Here is a 21,954-nt window from a genome sequence, read left to right on the forward strand (position 1 = left end):
GGGGAGGTTACACTATTTATGCAGTGTTCAGATTCAAACTGGTCTTTGAAAGTTTGGCAGACACACTGAACAAAATACATAAATGTGTCGCTCTTATGTTGCATTAAATCATTGGTATTGGCTAATTTAAAATAAAGAATTATGAGTTACTCTTGCCATGTATATGGCGGAAGGGGAAGATACAACTGTCAGTGTCTATCATCTGGGATATCTAATGGATATAAACTTTAACACCATCAGTTTATGGTAGACATATTGAATGTGACTGAGCTCTTATCTTAAAGGGTAGGTAAAGATCTTACTGATGAATCCTCAGATTGAGTCAGTTACTGGAGAATCAAAGGCTGAAGGTTCTGCATATGCTAGTATGTCCTTGAAAATGTGTCAGCATGTTACTAACCAAACAAGACAAGTATTTGAATTTAACTGATTTTACTATAACATCTCATCAGGTAAGCATCTTTTTTAGTAATTAACTTAGGCTTAATTTTTTTCTGTAACTGAGCTTGGAAACATGCTAAGGAAGTAATAGAAGTCAGTATTAACTTGTGTAACTTTGTAAATCAGCCATGAGAATAGATCCAAGTGACAGACCTGTAATTATATCACCCCTGTTTATCTTGATTTTAAAATTAAAAAGGCAAGCCTTTCAGCTCCCTGTAAATCAGTAAGTACAGATTCTCTCCAGAAGGTCAGCTTGACAAATCATAATTTTCTTTGTTTTGTTTTCCTGTATATAAGATGGTTTCTGAAGGACTTCTGAAGCAGTTTGTATTTCATTTGTAACTTCCCTGTAACCTTAGAATGCTATCAAATACATGCATACTGCCATTGTAGTGTTGTGTTCCAAGGGATTTATTTCTAGTATAATTCTTTTCACTTGAATTCCCCTACTAAAACTTTGCACTTTAAAGTGGAAGCTCTGTTATTTATATCTGAAAATAGTGGTCCAGAAGTTGCAGTGTAATGGTACCATTGAAAACCAAAATTTAATGTATTCTGTATAAGGTAACTGTAAAGCTTCAAAATTATAACTTAAGGTAACTTAATATTGAACACATAAATGTGTAAAAATGTTGGTTATCTGGCCATTCTCCACGCCCTGGAGAACAAAATCATTTTACATTTTAAATATGATGCTTTAAATTATGAATGAATGAATAAAAGGCACCAAACAAAAGATCTAACCATCAAGTACCACTTGGAGAGATGTAAAAGCAGGCTCTGTTACTAAAAGATACAGTACCTGACACTTTTGAATTCCTGGTGTGGGAAAGAGCCTGTAGAAGCTCATCCATGATTTGTTTCCTCGTCTTGATAGAGGATAATTACTTAATCTCATGTGAAGACAAGCACAAGTGTCTTGTGTGGTATAGCTTTGACGTTTTTCATGCACTTCTGATGTCTGCATGACCTTGATATTAACATTGTGGTGTTTATATTTTGCAGCCTTGTGTTGGTAGACTTAAGTACATGCCTTAGTTGTCTTTGCCCTGGATTGTCCTTGAAGTTCTAAAAGTGAATAATGTTTTCATGGCAGTATGTTGCAGACCTGGTTGGGCTTTTCAGCATGTGGTATATAAAGCTAACCATTTCAGCTCAGAATCTAAAATCCTCAAATTGAACTGTTAGCGTCTTTTAACCATCTGACTGAAGTACTGTGCCTCCTTCATGAGGGTCCTTGGAGTACTGTGAGTATGAGAGGGATATCTAGATTTGGAAAATCTTAAAACAAAAAATAGTGTTGTTATGCAGCATTTAAGGCCTTTTTTGCTTGGTTGGTTTTCAGTGGTGATTTAGTTGTGGTTTTGCTTTTCTTTCCACCCTTTGGACCTCTAGTGGGCTCTCTGTTCCCAAACAGCATCTTCTGAAACAGGTGACTTGTTTCAGAGTTGAGCAGCTACATGAAGCTTAACATCCATTGGACTGGACTTCAGAAGTTAAGAGATAAGTAACACTAGCAGTCATACATGTAAGAACTAATTTTTTTACTTGCCTAAGAAATGCCACAACCCTAGCAATGCTTCCAGGGTTACTGTTAACTCTGAAAGGGAGGAATGAGTAATGTAAGTGCGACCAATGAACTTCAATAATGGACTACCTGCAACCAGCAAAATACTTGTTAGTGTTTGCTCTGATCATGCAAAAAAAAACTAGACTTCTTTTTTTTCGGTGGTGAAGTAATAAAACTCAAGTCAAAACCCACACAAAATGTGTTGAAAAACAGTAATTTGGGTATGGCAAAAACATCCAGTGTTTGTCTACTTGAGAAGTCACCTTCATGCTTTTACCTCTAGCTGGAGAATTCTCATCATTACTAGAAGGGTAGTTTGGGGTAGTTGGTTCTGCTGCCCTACAGCTTTTGCCATACTGCTTTTCTGCCCCTAGGCAGGCCTGTTGAACAGGAACAGTTGTCTGCAAGGAATCTACAAATTCAAGACTAGCGTTGGGTCCCCCAGTGCATTGTGAGACTGTTTGGTGGCAGTAACGTACTAATCCTCATACTGTCCTCTTCCACCAACCATCATATGGGTCTTACTACTTGGATGCATACAGTCTTTTGGTACTGAAACTGCTTTTACTTTGCATGGGGAGGGGTACTTAGTGCCAGTCATGCAAGTACATTACGGTGCCTGAATATTTTGGGTCTGACTGTCAGTTAGTTTGGGTTTTTTGTTTAAGGAAGCAAACTTAACCACTGTTAACATCCACTGTACAGAGTGTCCGTATAATTGCTTGAGATATGTATAGAAATACTAATGAGTGATACCTATTTTTGTAACTTAATTGTAAACTGTTGTAATTGTGTAACAAACCATCTCTCAACTTAAGCATGATAAACTCTAGAAGTCAAGGGGTATTTGGGAATGACTTGTAGGATATAAGCTATCTTAATACAAGTTAACTGGGACAAGGGATCTTGTTATTTAGAGGTTCAAAATCTGGAGTTAACTTCATTATAAATATATATTTCTAGACATGGTTGACTCAAAGGATGATATTAAATTTTCTATCAAAAAAAGCTTTGGTCGTGGTCGTTTGGTTTTTTGTCTGGGGTTTTTTTTTTTTAGCATTCCATTATGTGAAAACTTTGCATTTTTTTTTTCATACTATGCTTTTTGTGTTAAGCCTGTAATAAACTCCACTATCTGAAAGCCAAGCAGCACCTGTGAATAAATTGTTGTTGTCTGACTGGACTACTACAGTAACTGAATTAAAAACCCAGGCTGGTGTCGTGGGTTGACCCCCAGCCCAGCAGGTGAGACACCCTCCCTCCCCCCCAGTTGCTCATACACTCTTCCCTCTGGTGGGATGATGGATCAGAATACAGACAGTTTAACAGGGGAAGCAAAGCTGTGTGCTCAAGCAAGGCAAAATAAGTTTATTTCCTGTCAGCAAGCAGTTGTTTACTACAGGAAGACAAATGCCATAACCCTGAATGTCTCTTCATCCTCCTTTCCCTGAGCTTTTATTGCTGAGCATGATCCCATATGGAATATCCCTTTGGTCCACTAGAGGCCTAGCCTCTTGGCCAGCCTCAGCCTATTCACTGCAGCGTTGTGGGAGTAAAAGAGGAGGTAACAGTAAGAAAGGAAACTTAGGTGCTATATGAGCACGCTCAGCATTAGCCAAAACACCAGTGTGTTATCAGTGCAACAGAACCAAGAGACCTGGTAATGTCAGAAACCTCTGAAACATTTCAAAGCTCTCCCTGGCAGGCTGTGGGTTGCTTTCCTTCTCAATTTCATACAGCTTTCTATGTAACAATGACTGAGCACATACTTGGAATGTGTTCTTGTGCTAATGTGTTAACCTGAGAGGACTTCGGGTACACTAGGGATGAATGACACTAATTGCTTTCCAGTGTGAAGATGATGTCTACCTGGCAACTTAAGGAATATTAAATTGCACAGTTAATTTTAGTAGAAATCTCTTGGTGTCACATGAGGTAAAGATCTATCTACATCCTAGTTTTGATTTTTAGGGTTTTTTTTTTTTCCTTCTTCTCCAGGAATTCCTGCCTCTCAGGCCTGAGTGTTGAGATTCCTCACTTGTGGTTCCTGTGTATGGGTAACAGTTGCCACACAGTTTAATGAGATGTCATGGGCACTGTGGAGCTGTCCCTGCTCTGTAACGGAGCTGCGCTTTCATAAGCCGATGAATCACCTAATAAAATAGAACTTGATTATGGAGCTTCAGCATCACCGCAATGTAACATCTCCCTAACTGCAGTTATGGATGCCTGAAAGGCAATTATGTGTATCATTTCTGAGAGGTTTTTAGGAAGTAATACTTCTAGCGGCCCTAGCCAATATAGTTGAGGTTGAGAAATAAATGTTGTTTGCCTTTGTCTGAATTTCCTTCTGATAACTCCACCACAAGACTGTTGTTCTGGTACTGGTAAGAAGAGTGATATAAGGGTTACCTCAATAGATGGCAACATCTAGAAAAAGAACAGGTAAAAACCTGCTGGTATGCCTTTAATGAGTTTAATGAGGCTTATGTTCTACTGGGGTGTGTATTCTTTCTCAAATAGTTTAGGTTTGGGGAATGTTGGTGATTGCATTCAATTGTTGGTAGATTGAATTCACCCACCATTAACTTGTGCACAAATTTTATGTTCAATGTATTTAAATTTGACATAATTAGTGCAGCTATTTCACTTTCTCTGCTGACACTGGCCTTGTGAAAATTTTCATCAGATACACAAAGAAATCTTAAGCCTTAGAAGCACAAACTGTTGCAGGTTATGGATTCTGAAACTCATGCTATCTACAACCACTTATGTTTCACAGCAGTCCAGAGATGGAGCAGAGTTGCTATTTCCACACCACTTTTAATGCGCTATGTGACCTGATGTCTCTGACTTCCCCCTGAAAGATTCATGGTCAGGCGTGTATCCAGACTTTCTACCACCCTCTGTACCGTGCAGGGATCCAGCTTCTTCAGGACTGAAGTGCTGGCTTTTAGGAGAGCCAGCAGATAAAGCCACTCTGATTTCTGGAAACAAATGAAGGTGTTCTGTGGTTGTAACCCTGTGTCTTGCTCCTGCAGGTGGCTACTGTGCTTGCCTTTAGTTTGCTCTCAGTAAAAATGCAAAAGGCCAGAAGGAAGCTGTGGCTTAGAAAAAATGTGCTAATTTTTTGTTGCATGCTGACAACTACACTGTTTGACATGCTAATACTTGAGAAATCCTATTTAAACTGAAGGCTGGGTTTCACAAACAAGGGAGGAATTCAATTTCCTTTTCAAAAGAGCAGTGGAAATGCTGAACACAACTCAAGGTTACCTAGTAACCTTGATGAGACCAGCTAAACCCAGGGGATGGTATATGTAGGCCTCTTGGTTTAAAAAACAGAAAGAACTCCCTGTCCCCCCAAGACACCCACCTCCCCCTGAAAAAAAGCCTGTTCTTCCCTGTTATTGCCAATTGATTCTTAGATTTAACTGATTGCTACTCACAGCCCAAGGCACCCCAGTTTTTATTCTGGTGCTGCTTAATCTTTATTTTTGTGTATGGAACCCCACTCTGTGTTGCTGCTGTGCCATGCTGCTTTCCCTCAAGAGGTGGTGCCAGGAATCTGTGACATATGCGGGTGGATGCACCGCAGGGGATGCTTGAGGAGCTGAAGAGTGTTCCCTGAGGAAGGGAACTGTGTGAAAAGGTTGTTTCTGCCTCTCTGGCCTTCACCACCCTCCCTGTCCCAGTGTTTCAGTGCAGCGGGGAGCAAAAATAACCTTCCAGAAAAGAGCAGGGCTGTCCCAGTTAAATTGCTTGGATGAAATGGAGGTTTAATCTAAGAAATCCAGTGTATGACTTCCATTCTGGATGTATGAAACAGTCTTTTTGGAGGTCTGTCTGGGATTTGAAAATGTGAGAGACCTGAATATGTATTAGACGAGTAGCAGTGAGAATGCTGATGCTGAGATGTTTAATTCAGTGAAAGGTGTTTGAACAGCCCTTGTTTGTCTCTGTGCAGCTACTCCAGGCTTAACAAACCCCAAATCTGTTTTTTTCAGATCTAAACTTTGCTTTTTTGCTGTGGACTCTGCCCCAGGGGCATGGATGATGTTGTTGAAGCAGCTCAAAGACCTCTGTGTCAGACAAAGATCACTGTGCCGTTAACATAGCAATGTGTTGGCTTTAAATGCACATTGTGTTACACAGTATTAATGTGGAAAAAAACCCTTTACACTGTGCAAATGTGCCAGCAAGCTGTGGATGTAAAGCTGCCTCTGGCAGTGTTCAAGGCCAGGTAGCTTGGAGCTTGGAGCAGCCTGGTCCAGTGGTAGGTGTCCCTGCCCATGGCAGTGTACTCAAAGTATATTCAAAATCTTTAAAATTCTCAAATGCTACTGTAAATAGCCTTGTGGGGGAGGGGAAGGTGCAGGAGGGGGGATGTCTCCTCTATAGGTTGGGGGGAAAAAGTGAGGGGGGGCTGGAAGGGGAAGAGGCATAATTCTTAATAATTCCTATTGCATGGCCCCCAAACTATAGAGGTAATGACTGCATTGAGAACACATAACCAGGTCAGTTTCATGATCAATAATTCTATCCTATTACAAGCCCCATTATCATAAAGTATAACAAAACAAGAAACTTAGCCCAGGCCCCAAAGCCAGTAAACACTAAAACAGCAAATACCAGCTATAAGTAAGGTACAACATGCTGAAATGTCGAGATCAAGCGCAACAACTTTGAGAGCCAATAAATCAGCATTGTGATGAGTGACTATTAATCCAAAACAATGAATGCTTATCACAAATACGATCAGACACACTCTGGTCAGATCTGTTGTTATCTCAACCCTTTGGGCCCCACGTTTAGCACCACGAAAAACTGTCATGGTTTAAGCCCAGCTGGCAACCCAGAACCATGCAGCTGCTCGCTCACTGTCCCCCTTTCTGCCCTGCTCCTGGAGGGATGGGGAGGAAAATCAAAATGTAACTCCCACAGGTTGAGCTAAGAACAGCCCAGTAACTAAGGTATTAACACAAACCACTACTGCTGCCACCAATATTAATAATGATAAGGTAAATAACAAGGGAAAAGACTATGAAAATAAAAGGGGAAAGGGAAAAACCTCACACAAGTGAAACACAATACAATTACTCACCACCCGCTGACCAATACCCAGCCTGACCCAAGCAGAGATCTGGGCCTTGGTGTGCTGTGGTATGGAATACCCCTTTGGCTAGTTTGGGTGTTCTGTCTCTGCTTCCTCCTGGCTTCTTGTGCCCCTCTTCACTGGCAAAGCATGAGAGACTGAACAGTCCTTGATCAGAGCAAGTGCTATGGAGCAACAACTCAAAACATCTGTGTGTTATCAGCATTCTTCTCAGACCAAGGCCAAAACACAGCACTGCACCAGCGACAAAGAAGGAGAAAAATAACTTACATCTGAACCCAGAACACTCTGCTACAGCATTATCTACCCAAATTACTGTATGTATGAGTAATGTGAATTGGGAATTTAATGGAATTATAATGTATGTATTATAATTCCACACAATTATATGTATATAATTAAGGTATATAAGCTATAAACTGTCTCTTTTTGGTGTGTATGATAGGCAGAGTGATCTCCCATGCACCTAGTACTGATGATAATAAAGTAATGTCAGCTTTCTAACCTGTCATTCAGGTTAGGGAGCTTATTTCCTGGATTTTGTTGACAAAATCAAGAAATTCCTGAATTTATTCAGGGTCTCAAATTGTGAACTTTAAGGAGTAAACTGCCTTATTTTGAAAATACAGATATTCTTACCCTTTTGCTACAGAGACACTTATGAGGATACAGTATTTTCAAGGTATTAGAGCAGTCAGTCTCACCTCTGTGCCTGGCTAGCATGGCTTCACTAAGGGGAAATCCTGCCTGACCAATTTGGTGGCCTTCTATGATGGGGCTACAGAACTGATGGTCAGGGGTGTAGCAGTTGATGTCATCTACCTGGACTTGTACAAAGCATTTGACACTGTCCCACATGACATCCTTATCCCTAAATTGGAGAGATATCAATTTCCTAGGTGGACTCAGTGGATAAAGAACTGGCTGGATGGTCGCATGCAAAGAGTTGTGGTCAATGGTTCAATGTCCAACTGGAGACCAGTAACGAGTGGTGTCCCTCAGGGATTGGTGTTGGGACCAGTCTTGTTCAACATCCTTGTTGGTGACATGGACAGTGGGATTGAGTGTGCCCTCAGCAAGTTTGCCAATGACACCAAGCTGTGTGGTTCGGTTGATAAGCTGGAGGGAAGGAATGCCATCCAGAGGGACCTTGACATGCTTGTGAGGTGAGCTGATGCCAACCTCATCAAGTTTAACCATGCCAAGTGCAAGGTCCTACACCTGGGTCAGAGCAATCCTAGGCACAGCTACAGGTTGGGCAAAAAGGAAATTCATGGTAGTCCTGCGGAGAAGGACTTGGGGGTGTTAGTCAATGAGAACATTAACATGAGCCAGCAGTGTGCACTCACAGCCCAGAAAGCCAACCGTATTCTGGGCTGCATCAGAAGGATCGTGACCAGCAGGTCAAAGGAGGTGATCCTGCCCCTCTACTCTGCCCTTGTGAGACCTCACCTGGAGTATTGTGTGCAGTTCTGGTGTCCTCAACATAAAAAGGACATGGAACTGTTAGAACAAGTCCAGAGGGCCACGAGGATGATCAGGGGACTGGAACACCTCCTGTATGAAGACAGGCTGAGAATGTTGGGGCTGTTCAGCCTGGAGAAGAGAAGGCTGCATGGAGATCTCATAGCAGCCTTCCAGTATCTGAAGGGGGCCTACAAGGCTGTTGGTGAGGGACTCTTCATTAGGGACTGTAGTGACAGGACAAGGAGTAATGGGTTCAAACTTAAACAAGGGAGGTTTAGATTGGATATAAGGAAAAAGTTCTTTACTGTGAGAGTGGTGAGGTACTGGAATGGGTAACCCAGGGAAGTTGTGAAAGCTCCATCCCTGGCAGTGTTCAAGACCAGGTTGGATGAAGCCTTGGGTGATATGGTTTAGTGTGAGGTGTCCCTGCCCATGGCAGGGGAGTTGGAACTAGATGATCTTAAGGTCCTTTCCAATCCTAACTGTGATTCTATGATTCTATATGTAAGCTAATCATCACTATTAATGCAATCACATTTGGAAAAGCAATTTTCCTGTGGTATGAACACTGTATCCAGAGTGGCATCTATTTTTTGTAGACACTTATCTTGTATTAAAATGTGTATCTGGTCAATAAAAATAGCCTGGGGTGACTGAGTTATTTCTTAATAGCTGGGGGAAAGGAAATTCACTGGAAGGGGGCAAATATGTAGAACATATGCAGTGAGCAGATTTATTGGTATTCCATGTCCATGCTCCTACATAGTTTTTAGTCTATAGGACATTGAAGGACATCTATGATGTTAAAGGACATATTTGCAGTGACCATGCAGCAAACAAACTGGTTTGGGATGTTAGGTTTACATGGAAGGCATTTTACTTGATTGTTTTTTATTTTCTTGGTCTCCTGAGCTATTTGAGTAATAGATACTGTTAGCAGTATTACCTTACAGAGCATTCAGTATAGCCTTGATGTGACAATGTAATGTACTCATAATGGGCTTCATTAAATACATTCTTGGATATAGCATGCCTATTTTATTTTGGGAAAGTCATCTAGGCAGCCTTTGCGTGCTACTAATACTCTGATACTGAAACACAAGTGGGTGGAATCTCACGCAATACTACTTCTGGATAATACCTGCAGCCCAAGCATATACAGTTAACTGTTTCCAGCAATTTAGAGTTTCTTTGCCATTGTTCTCAGGAAAATTGGGATCTAGGTTCGCAGCTGGTATTCTGAAACAACAGCAGATGCAGTCATGTTGCCAGACACTGTGGTCATGAGCTCTGATGGATTGCTACAGTGCAGCAGCGTAGGGGGTTTTCTGCTGGTTTTGTTTCCCAAGCCTGATCATTTGAACTAATTACTGAAGAGCCTTACAAAATGAATGTATCCAGGTTCCTGGGGTTTGGGTTCCTGTGGGAGAGCACGCTGCAAATGGTGCTGTTGCCTTGCAGTGGCAGTGGTCACTCCATTAGGATGGCTGATTGATAGTGGAAGGTGTGGAAAGCACAGAGGTGTGCCAAGAGACATAAGCTGTGTCTGTACAGAATCTGACCCAAATCTCATTTGAAGTGTCAAGAAGATCAATTACTTTATTATGGAGGAATATGAGATGATTGGTGTTTTAGCCTGGGTATGTGTGTACGTGCCTGCACATGTGCACACATTTTCCCATGTGGGCTACTGATCCATTGAATTTGCAATCTCTCGTTTAAGCCTCTGAATACCATGCTGAAAATTCATGGTAATAAAATTTATTGTTGGCATAATGCTGTTCATGAACGATGGCTTGGGGCCTCCATTTGAAGGTAAAACAATACTTTTCATTTTTCTCTGCAACTATACTTTAGCTAAGGTAAAGAAATCCTGCTCTGAAAAACATCCATTCAGATTGCACAATTGCTAAATAGCAATGTCATCAGGGAAGTATAGAGATGACTTTACAATCCATGGAGGTATAGAAGTCACAGAAGATCTTTATTTCTACTCTTTATACCACTGGTCATGCTTAATAAGAGCTTGGTGAATCTTTTAGGAATACAAAATATCAGTTATTTAAAAATAAATAATATATACATGTATAGCTAATATAAATTATGTACATCTATATTTGTATATAATTCTGATTATACATATTATATAGGTTAATTTTATATATATGTGTGTGTGTATATCTGCATATCCAATATCTCAATAGAAGCTACCAGAAAGGAAGAACAGATGTGTTATTTCTGCTAGTACTTTACACTGAAATGCTGGCTCTATATTTGATATAATGATAAAGTGGACCAGTTTTTAAATATCCCCTGGAAAACTAATGAGATTTGCATCTGTGTAGTACTCTCCAACATTCATTTAGAAGATGAATTAATACAAATCTGATCCAACTTCTGGCTTCTGTTCTTTACTCTTGGACAGGAATATTACTTCTTATTTAACAGATTTAAATCCTTTATTTCTCCATTCGGCAGGTGCTGATAAGAAACAGTGCAACCTAGAGAAATTAAACTGTGCAAAATATCACTGCCAGTGAACTGACTAAAAAGAACCCCAAAACTCAAAAGTAAAATGAGCTCCTGCATAACAGCACTATCATCAAGTAGGTGTCAGAGGGAGGAATTGAAAGGTAAGTGTAAAAATCCATCTCACAGCATTGTTTAGCAAAACAACTCATCAAATTTTCAGTTCATCTTTTCTTTTTTCTTTTTCATAGAAAGAGGAATCTTGTAGTAGCTTTTTTTCCCCCTGTTACAAATACTTTGGTGTTTCCCTTTTTCAACTAGATCATTAAATTAGAAGTATAAACCAAGTGATTTTACATCCTGCTAATGAAATATTAAATGTGCCATGTGTAAGAAAAGCAGTTGTTCAAATGCAGCAAAAAGTAAAGTGTAACTAATAGAATTTTAGTAGAATTTCAAGTAGTTGGATAGAGAGATACAAAACTCTGCCATAGTGTGGGAAAGGATGATTCATCCCCTGCATCCCTAATTCTACTAAAAAGTAACATAAGATAATCAGGATACCAAGGAAGCAGTGTCATGTACCTTAAAAATGTATTTTGGAAGTTCAGAGATTAAATCACTCCCAAGCTGTTATGATTTTATCTTAAAATTGTTTGATTTCTTTTTTTAACTGAGTCCTGCTTTATGAGTATAGTACAAAACTCAAAGTGCAAAACAATTTTCCAGAGATATATCTGACTCTTGTCATTGTAATATCTTGATCTTTCTTTTATAGGCTTATTTATCTTTACATTTTCTCCTGTAGATATTTACAGATTACTGCTCAAATGCGTAAGTCTTAGCATTACATTATCTGTTCTGGCTGAAATTTGGTATTCATGGGGAAAAAAATATTTTTTTTTAATCAAGATTAAAAGTAGGAAATTTCCGGGAGCAATATTCTGATTAAAATCTGATTCGGAAACTTAAACTACAAAAATGCTACCAGTAATGTATTTTACTTGGCTGTAGGAGCAGGGTCCCATAGGCAGCTTCAGTCCCTGTTGTGGTTTGTGAGAGGGGGGTCTGGCTTACAAAAAGACACCAGAGTTTTCAGGGAATCTCTTAGGTATTGCTGACACCATGTTTTGGGGGACCTAAAGTTGATTAAATGAGGATGAGAGGCATTTGAATTTGGTAAAGGCTTCAATATGAGACCAGTCACCACGGTTGGTTTGTCTGCTAGAAACAAAAACAGACCATGAGACTAGACATGAAATTTCTGCATGGGAAAAGTGATGATATCAACACTACTGATGTTCTGACAGTCTTCAACCGTAGTGTTGTGTTTCTCTTCAGTATGAGTACACTGTAATTTTGATCTCCAGCACATGAAAAGGTGTGTGTACATATATGCATATAAACACACATTTGACCTATTAAACACTGAAAGTCCATGACAGAAGACATAAATGTTGATGGTATCAATGAGTTTAAGGATTATTATGGGTTTTGCTGATAAACAGGCTATTAGGCTTTAATATTGCCTTGTTTAAACTATATTTTTGCAGATGAATTATTAGATAATGACTATCTCTGCCTTCTTTGTAATATATTGATGGTCTTGGCAGATTTTCAGGAGACATGCGAGACTCATTTGTTAACAGTCCCAGGAGGGATGTCATGATGATAAATAATGACTGTATCATCCAGCGTTGTCTCTAGAGTGACATTCCCTCTGGAACAGGGTGATTGCAGAAAAAATGGCTAATGGCCCAAAGTGAATTGACACACAGACCAGAGTCTTCATATGACAGTATATCAAGCTAAAGGCAGCCTCTGTTTATTGAGATACATCAGCTCTCCTCTATGTGTTGTTATCCAAAAATTTCCTGACATCGTTTATTCAGTAACCTTTCCCCTTTTCTTCTGACCTTATTCCTGGCTACAGATGGTGCAGCATCCATTCATAATGTGTGATGGAAGTGTCTGGCTTGTAGGCTGTATATGAAAGCATACTAAGCAAACCACAATCATGCCTAAAGGCCATAATCCTGGGCATGCCAAGAGGACAATGCTGAAAATACAGTTTCTAGTTTAACTGTCATTTGAGATGCACTGAATGGTAATAGTAAAGTTAACATTTGCATACATAAGTAGCCCATGTATTTTCTTGGGATACCCAGAACGAAATTGACTGTGTGTCCACAAAAGACATGAACCTTATGGCCTTGCAGGCCTTACACTGCCATAGGTAGGTAGATTGGTTTTGTGCCTAACTCACCAAGATGAAGGATGTGATAGTTTCGGATGATCTGAAACAGCTGCCCAGCCAGGCAGTTGGAGCGGGAAAGTGAAGGAGGAAGGAACAAACTTTAGAAGCTTACAGGTTTTTGGAATTAATTACTTTCTATCCACAAAGCACATTGACAGACTTGAAGGAAAGAGGTTAGAATAGAGATGTTCCTCCCTACAGGTTTTAACCTCCTGTTTCACCTCTGTGTGGAGGTGGTTTTCAAAAGAGCCAACTCATGATTAATTTTCTCACATTCACTTATTGTCATTTCCAGAAAAAAATAATTCCATGTTTTGCTGGCTGGAGATTGCTTTAAACATTGTTTTCCATCTTGTCTGTTTCCATTTAGTCTCCTGAATACATGTGCCTATGTTCAGAATACACAAGTCATACGTAGGATTGTAGGGGGATCTGCAGCAACAAACATGAATAATAATACAAGGTCAATAATATTAATGAAAAAATTGCTAGCAAAACGTATTCCTGCACCTCTGGCAAATCAATAGTATTCAGTCAGAAACATCCTTTTGTGCTGCATTCTGCAAAAACCAAGTGAAACTGTGAATGCAGAATTAAATGTTCATTGCTCTGCTACAAATTAGCAATGGACTAGATGCAACCTCGATATAGGCTGCAGAAGACTTTCATTGAGTGAGGATTTTGGAGAAGACTTTACCAGAATCAAGGAAATTATTGTTTGTTGAAACTCTAGTTATTTACTTTGACAAAATTTTAATGATAACTTTTATTAAACTAAGAGTTTTGTGAGGTCTATGGTTTTTTTTTTTGAGACCATTGGTCAAAAGTTATGTTAAAGTCTTACTGAAAGTTTTTAACATAATTTAAATAAGAAAAAAAGTTATTTTTTTCTTTTAAAGCTCAACAAATGTTGTAGATTAGATAAATATGCTTATTTAAACTTTGATTTGGGCAGTCATCATCCTGTTAATGATTTTGATGTGGTCTGGATAGGCTGGCATCTCTAGAGCTACGGCAACATTTGCTCTCTGCTCAGGAGTAGCACAGAGCTGGAACTGGGGAGGAGTGAGACAGGAGATGCTGCTCTATCCAAATAATACCTAGGGGGGTTAATGTAATGTGAAATACTGTCTGGACACTGACTGATTTCCTGTGGTCACATACTGGAGGTGACAGTCTTGTTGGATAACTGGAAAACAGCCCTTAGCTTTGCAGTTGTTTGAAGGACCACCAAGCCTGCTCATCTGGTGAACTTGGTCAAGTTCACCACTGGAAATGCAGTGAGTGAAGGCAGGACAGCATTGCCAGAGTTTCAGAGTGTCCATTCAGTTTCAGGTGCAGTCAGCACCACGAGGTGTGTGTTGAGATGCCTCTTGCACTGCTTTGTGCCTTCTCTCTGAGTGCCCATGGCTTTTCACATGCTTCTGCCTTTTCCAGCAGGTGCTCTAATGTTGCTTCGCAGACGTGGGGTGGCAGGCAAGTGTGCTCACTTACACCCTGTGTGCATCCCACAGCAGTCACTTCAGCCTTTCCTCAGGAGACTGCTGCCACTCAGTGTGACAAACCCCGCTTGGCAGGACCTGTCAGTTTGGGGATTTTGTGTCCGTAGACAGAAATTATTTGTTTATTTAATCTTAATTCCATGCCTGCATTCAAGGCAGTGGCTTTGTGCCTGTGTTTACTCGCCTTATATGCATGCTCACATCCTCGTACCTTTGGGTCATTGTACATTTAGGTGGAAAAATGCATGTCTGTGTAATATGCTGTTAATATTTAATCAGACTCACTAGTAAGATTTCTGCCAAATTCGTGCTCAGAAAATTGAATAGATTGAAAAACAAAAGGCAAGTATTATAAATTTGGTTATTTTGTGAAGTCTCAAGTGAATTAGGTTTCTGCACTGTTAGATCTGATGAAGAAAATGCTGTAGAGAACATACTCTGTCATGTATCTGCATTTTCACAAACTGCAAAGTTGTGGGGGCTCATACTGAGGATACAATTCCCACTCTGTTTTGTCTTGTTAAACAACATACACTTGCATGAGTTAGTGTCCCATCATAAATTCAAGCCCTTGAGCAAATCCTGACAAATTGTAAATGTAATTTAATTACATGAGGGGAAAGAAACAAAGACATTTCTTATGCTAGGAGTTTGCAGAGCAATGTAGGTTCCACCCTTCATTGGGCTAGTTTTATGCAGTGCACCAACTGCAGCCAGCTTTCCTGAACCAAGTCCTAGAGTTCTTTGTGTATACATATGCCAATGGGTTTTTTTCCCAGGTTTCTTGCTGGAAAAGTTACTTTTCCTGCTGTTATGCTTTCAACGCCATGATTGAACTGTGAATTAACATTGCAGAAGACTGTCTATAGTCTTTGGTTCCTGACTGTACAGGTACTGTTTGCACAAAGTCTCCTCTGAACTGTTAAACTGGGGGGGAGCATGTTAAATCCACCCATTTCCACAATGTTTTGTGTGAACTTTAAGGCAGTTTAGTACAGTTGACAAATGGTAAAAATCAAAGGTGAGGATTTTCCCATGTAAATAAGTTTGTATGTCATGAGAGCAACAACATTGCCAGAACTGAGGATTTCCTCTTTCTCAGCCTCATCTTTATTCTCTCAGGCCACAGACATCTTCATACCCCAGAGTCTCTCTCGGCCATGAGTTCAACACACAAGCTAATGCTCCACACTCGGAGAGCTCTCTGAGCCGAGTTTGTTTTGCCTGCAGCTTCGCTGGCTGCAGTGGTTTCTGTTGGAGTCACACCCTGGATCCTGTTCACAGCCTGCTGCTTGGATGATAAGCTCTGCACCAAGCATCTTTTCTCCCTGAAAGGCCTAGCAGAGAGATCAGCCCATCCCGGATTCCCCCCAGGGGACCTTGCTTCCCGCTGGAGTGTTAACAACTGGGAGGGCTGTGCCCAGCTCCCGAGTTCCTCCTGATGGGAAACTGTCTAGACAACGGTGTTTATCCTTTCACAGGAAGGCATTTACCTTGCAGTTAGTCTGCACCCTAATGACTGTACTTCTTTCATCTTCACCACTGCTGTAGCCCAGAATACTATAAACTCTAATGGCTAAAACAGATCATTGCAGTGCGGGTCTTAGTGTTTGTTCTTCAGATTAAAGGATGTGGTTTTCACAAGACATCTGCTGAGCAAACCACTTTTCTTTTTCCTTAATCAGCACTCTGTGCCCCTATCCTCTTCATCTGTTCTAACTCTCACGGCAGAAATGTTTGAACCCATAATTTCAGAAGCATAGGCTCTTACAGGATTATCTACGCCACTGAATAATTTGGGACTTATTTCTTAGAAGGGTGATGGTTTAGGAAATCTAGGTACCCATAATTTTCCTTTCCTTAAAACTTTTATAGCACCGTCAGGACTTTCTCTTAGTTGCTATTTTATTAAGCAGTAATTACTCTGTCAGATAAATCAGCAATAAATCACCAAATCCTTTTGATTAGATATTTAGCAGTAGGACCACATCTATGTGGATTCCTCAGTGTCCCATAAAAGGTGTATCCTTCCTACAATGGGGTTATTTTTTTTGCAACACTTGCAAGGGCCTGATATCTCACCTGACTTAATTTCTATGTTTGGTTGGTGGTGTTTAATGTGTTCAAGGCATTGGGGCAGGTTGAGGTCAGATAGACTTGAGCGTATTCTTAAACTTTTGTTTTTCTAGAACCAAGCTAAAAGCCAATAGTCCCTGTTTCATTAAGACTGCAGTTATTAGCTGCTTCACCCACAGATGTGATTCACATGATTTTGATTTGGAGAAGCCTTGCAAAGCTCCTTTGTAAATGAGCTTCTGCATGATGCAGGAGTTAAATGAGTCCCACCTGAATGTGTGAAACCTGACAATCGCACTTCACTGCACCCTGCAGCTGCAGGACATAGTAAGGAAGGGAGCACGAATGAGCAAACTTACTCATGAGATATGTAGACAACTTCCATTAGAGCTTGTGCAACTTTAATGAACTGGATTTGGATCTAGTTTCTGAAACTGGCTTCCCTGCTGAGTCACTGTGTGCTGGTGGCAGGGGATGGTATGAGTAAGCCTACACCAGGGATCTCCATCGGTAACTCAAGACTAACCTCAGCAAAGGCATTTGCTTTCTCTATATTCCAGTCTCACACACCTGAAAAAGGGAGGGATGAAGATGAAGATGAACCCCCCTTTTCTGGTGCCAGGATACTTGGGAAAGGCCTTATATAAATGCAATGTATGGCTAATCTTTCATCTCCAATGTCCTCATTAACTTGCCTCTTATGGGAACTGCTGAATTCTGTTCTCTTGGTGACTTTTTTTGAGCTAGAGAGCCCAGGTGTCATTAACAACATCATGTAAGTGAGCAGTCATGCACAAAGTTCAAGTTAGCTGCATCTGTGTCACTGCAGTGTGCAAGTATCCACAAGCTGCACCAATTTCAGCTCTTGGATGAGGCAGAGGTGGCTGGTGTTTTGCCAGTCTGGGGGTGGAAGGTGGAAGGCAGAGGTTCAACAACTGTCAGGAACTGAAATCTTTGCCTTTGAGACAGGTTATCAATCGTGAGGGAGATAGAAACTGTGATGGTGCCAGGGGTAGAGGACCCAGCTTGCTGGCTCATGGCACTGAGCACCTGAGCAGAGCCATGCTGAAATGTTCTCTGCTTTTCCTTTCTTTTTCCCAGCTCAGCTGCCATCAACCTTATGTCACTGCTGGCCAGTGCTGCAGTGCTTGTAGCCTCCACTTCCATCTTGATCCTGTGGAGTCCTAACATGCTCATTGCCCCCGGCCTTTGTGACTGCTCAGGTTATGGTGTTGCTCTGTATAGGTGAACTGGAGCTGCAGGCACGTTGTCAGCTGTTGGCTTCACCTGGCTTCCTGACTTCCTGGCCTTCCTGAGAGTGGGAAGGAAAATTATGTACCTGGCAACTTTTACATAATCTGTAAGATAATTATAGCTTGTGAGAGGGAGGAAGTGAATGGTCCTCAACTTCTGAAGTGCTCTACCTCTCAGAAGCACTTCCATGAAACGCTTTTGTCTGTATTTTTTATCGTTTAGCCAGATGTGCGACTGCTATGGAGAGGCTTCATTCATTACTTCACTTTAGCACAGAGTCCTAATTTCTGGTTTCATCTGAAGACCATTTCAGACTTTGAGCTTTTTGGGAAGAGGAAATGGAAGTAGGTTCAAGAGCCCTTTGTCTCCTGAGCCCCTTGTTCCCACTCAGGAAAGTGTGTTCGTGCCACAGACAGATAAAAACTACAAGGGTTCATTCAGGAATGTAGCATCCATTTAACTGATCTATTCACAATCACAAAATCAAAGACAGGATTTATTAGGCTTTGACATATGGATTGAGTATGCTCCTTTTGTTTCAAGATGACGTTTTCTTCCTCTCAAATTTAGCTAAAAATGTAATAGCCCCTCAGTTCAATGCAGATTCACAAGCCTCCTTTGTCACTTCTTGGACAACCATTGACTCTTTGTGAAGCCCAACAAGGAATCACAGTCTCAATGGATAGTCCCACTATGCTGTGGAGTAAGGAAAAAAAAAAAGGAATATCATGAATTACTTACAAAGTTCACTGAGATACAGCCACTGACAAGAAGAGTAATGAGTAGCTTCTAGGCTTAACTCTTCCAGTTGTTTTTTGATTTAATTCACATATACTTTCATTACTGAGCCACAAAGGTGTAAATGGGCTGAAAGTGTTTCCTGTATTCATAGAGTGATGGAAAAGCTATCAAGTAACGTGGGACAAGCACATTTTTCATGGCATCATGTCTGATTTTTAAGTTCAGAAATACCAGCTTCTTCAGAAGAACAAACCTACAGTTTCTCTTAAACATGAAAGATGTTGCCTGCTTCCCTCTCACTGTGCAAGCTGCAGCTGCTGGACCTGTTTTGAATCATTGAAATGAGGGGGAATATCCACCAGAAGTAGGTTAATCAGATCTCATATTAAAAAGGAAGCACTAAGCAGATTCCTTGAAATGTGAGGGTGAGAATCAAGGAAACATGGGCTAAGGTCACCTTAAGGCATAGCTGTGCTTTTCCAAATCTGTACTGTGCTAGGGGCTGAAGCAGTCCCAAAGCAAGCATAACCAGGCTTCTAAAATGCTCTACTTGCTGTCCCCCACTGTCACTTGGACACTGCTATAGGCATACAGAGACTGTTTCTGCAGCATCAGGAGCTGCTGGATGTGCTGGTAGCCATAAACAGTCAAACCACATAGCGCAAACAAAAAGATTATTAACCTATTTATTTTAAATTCAACCAGACATACAAAATCCCCATTTCACCAGTTTACATGTGTATCATTTTCTTGCATATCTTTTAAGATAGCTGAATTCTCTCAGGCTAAGCCAGCTGCTTATGGGGGTTAGGTTAAGGTACAGACCTGTGGGCTATATAACACTGATGAACCCTTTGCAGAACACCCTCCCACTCTGTCAAGAGAGCTATTGGAAAGGGCTCGGGGTGTTTCTCCCCAGTTCTGCTCCTACCCTGCAGCAGCCCCATCTCCCCCAGTGTGTTTCCCTCATCTCCTGGTGAGATCACCACATGTAATCATGTCAAAGCCTTACCAAAGCCACAGGTGCAGTAAATTGAAATGATAGCAGCAGGCAACATAAACCCAATTCTTCTGCAAGGAACCCTGGAAAATTAATTTCCCAATCTCACTTTCATGTTTTCATGGCCCTTCCATTATATGATGCCCAAAGAGCATTAATGAGGACAAGGGGTGTATTGCAGTCTGCACTGGCTTGCTGGGATACACAAGCCCTCCCCTGCACAGGCGAGGAGCTGTACCCATTTCACACACACTGTCGATATTCAGGGTTAATATCTTAATTCCTTCTGGCCTACTAGATGGCAAGGAAGTGCTCTACTCATAAGGGGCAGTTCTCAACCTCCTTCCTATTAGCATATCCTGTTACCATCAGTACTATGCACAAAACTGGTACATTTTCCTGTCTAAAACCTCACTGTGTTGAAGGTTGTTTGCAACAGCGCTGTGCCAGCAAGTTTTTAATTCTTGCGTTCCTTCATGCCCAGCCCTGAACCTTTTGTTTATTTAACAGTATATCTTTCAGAAACAGGAGCAATCCTTGCAGCCAGATACCTTGTCCTTAAAGGCTACATGTACACCACCTGTGTAACTAAGGAGCAGCTTTGCCTAGGACCAGTTTCAAGGCCTATGTCAATATAAAATCAGATTTGTCTTTGTTCTACCTGCAAAAAGGGCTCCAGGAGAGTCTTCTCACAAGAAGGTATTTAAGACATAAAATATTCACGGTAAAGGTAAGGTGTAAACTTTTACTCATGATGTTAAATAACAGCTGGAATAATTTGCCAAAAGAAAAGCAATTTTTTCCATCACTTGCAGAATTATAGATAGGAAATCCTTTAGGAAATAGGAGAACTTACCACTGTAGCTTTAAAATGGTTTAACTTTTCAATTTGATCCTCTTCGTTTAATATGGCTTGTAATTAGCTTCGGCAGGCTTCAGTCAGAGGTGCCTGTACAGAAGTACTTGCCAACAACTATTCCTTTAGTACCATTACATGGAAATGCTCAAAGCCCTGGGACTCACTCTGGATATAAATAAGGCCAAGCCACTCACAGATCAGGAGGGTGAATTTTGTTCTATAGGACATACTTGTCCTGCGTTAAAAGCAAAGGCAAGTTTTGCTGTGCTTGCTTCAGAGGAGTTGTATAGCTTTATCCTGGAAAGAGTGAGATAAGTGCTGTGGATAGGAGGTTGGTTGTTGATGATGGTTGTTTTGCCCTGTGTCAGAGGTGATACTATATTTTCTTTCTTAACGCTGAGCAGGACTGAACTCAAGTTGAGGTCTGGAACATTTTCTCTTGAGATTCTATTGTAATAAATAAGAAAAGATTTTAAACTATATAAATTTTGTTCACTATCTGCATTAAGTCATAGGCTCCTAAGTGGAGGTATTAGCCTGACATTGTTTCCTGTGAGACTGAGGCTGATGTTCTCTGAGTTGCTGAGCAATAGCGAGAATAGTTAGAGCTTTACATTGATTTCTATGTGAATTGGATATACATGGGAGCTCTCAGGTGCACACAATTCAGAGGGACATTTGCTGCCTCCAGAATGTATTCAGATTGTTTTTTTCAGCTGTCTTTGTTATAAGAAGTTGTCACAATATTTAGGTTTATTTTCTCATTTCTGTACTTTTTAGTGATATTGAACCTGCTGGAGGGACAGATTTGTTTTATTTTCTTAATGATTATTGTTTACACTGACGACTTTCCAATAAAAAAAAAAACAAAACACATAGGACTATTGACTAATGTTGTGAGTAGTAATTTGTGTCCTTTTGTAAAGGTTACAACTATATCTGTGTTTCTTACATGTTAGGCTGCAGACTGTAAACCTGATTTTAGGAGCAGAGCAGAAGTAGTGTATGTGTTACTGTGAGGATAGACTAGAAATTAAAAAGCTGTGACAGACTGTCCAAGGGTGCTTTCCTCCTGCTTCTACTATCAAGATAATAGCTGATAAATCACAGGTCCCTCGTTCTTCCACAAGCTTTCTTGTTGATGTCTTCTTTTTTCCCAAATTACTTCAAACCATGGAAGTCCTCTCAAAGTTGTCATA

This window comes from Melopsittacus undulatus, chromosome 1, assembly GCF_012275295.1.
Source record: "Melopsittacus undulatus isolate bMelUnd1 chromosome 1, bMelUnd1.mat.Z, whole genome shotgun sequence".
Taxonomy (NCBI): Eukaryota; Metazoa; Chordata; class Aves; order Psittaciformes; family Psittaculidae; genus Melopsittacus; species Melopsittacus undulatus.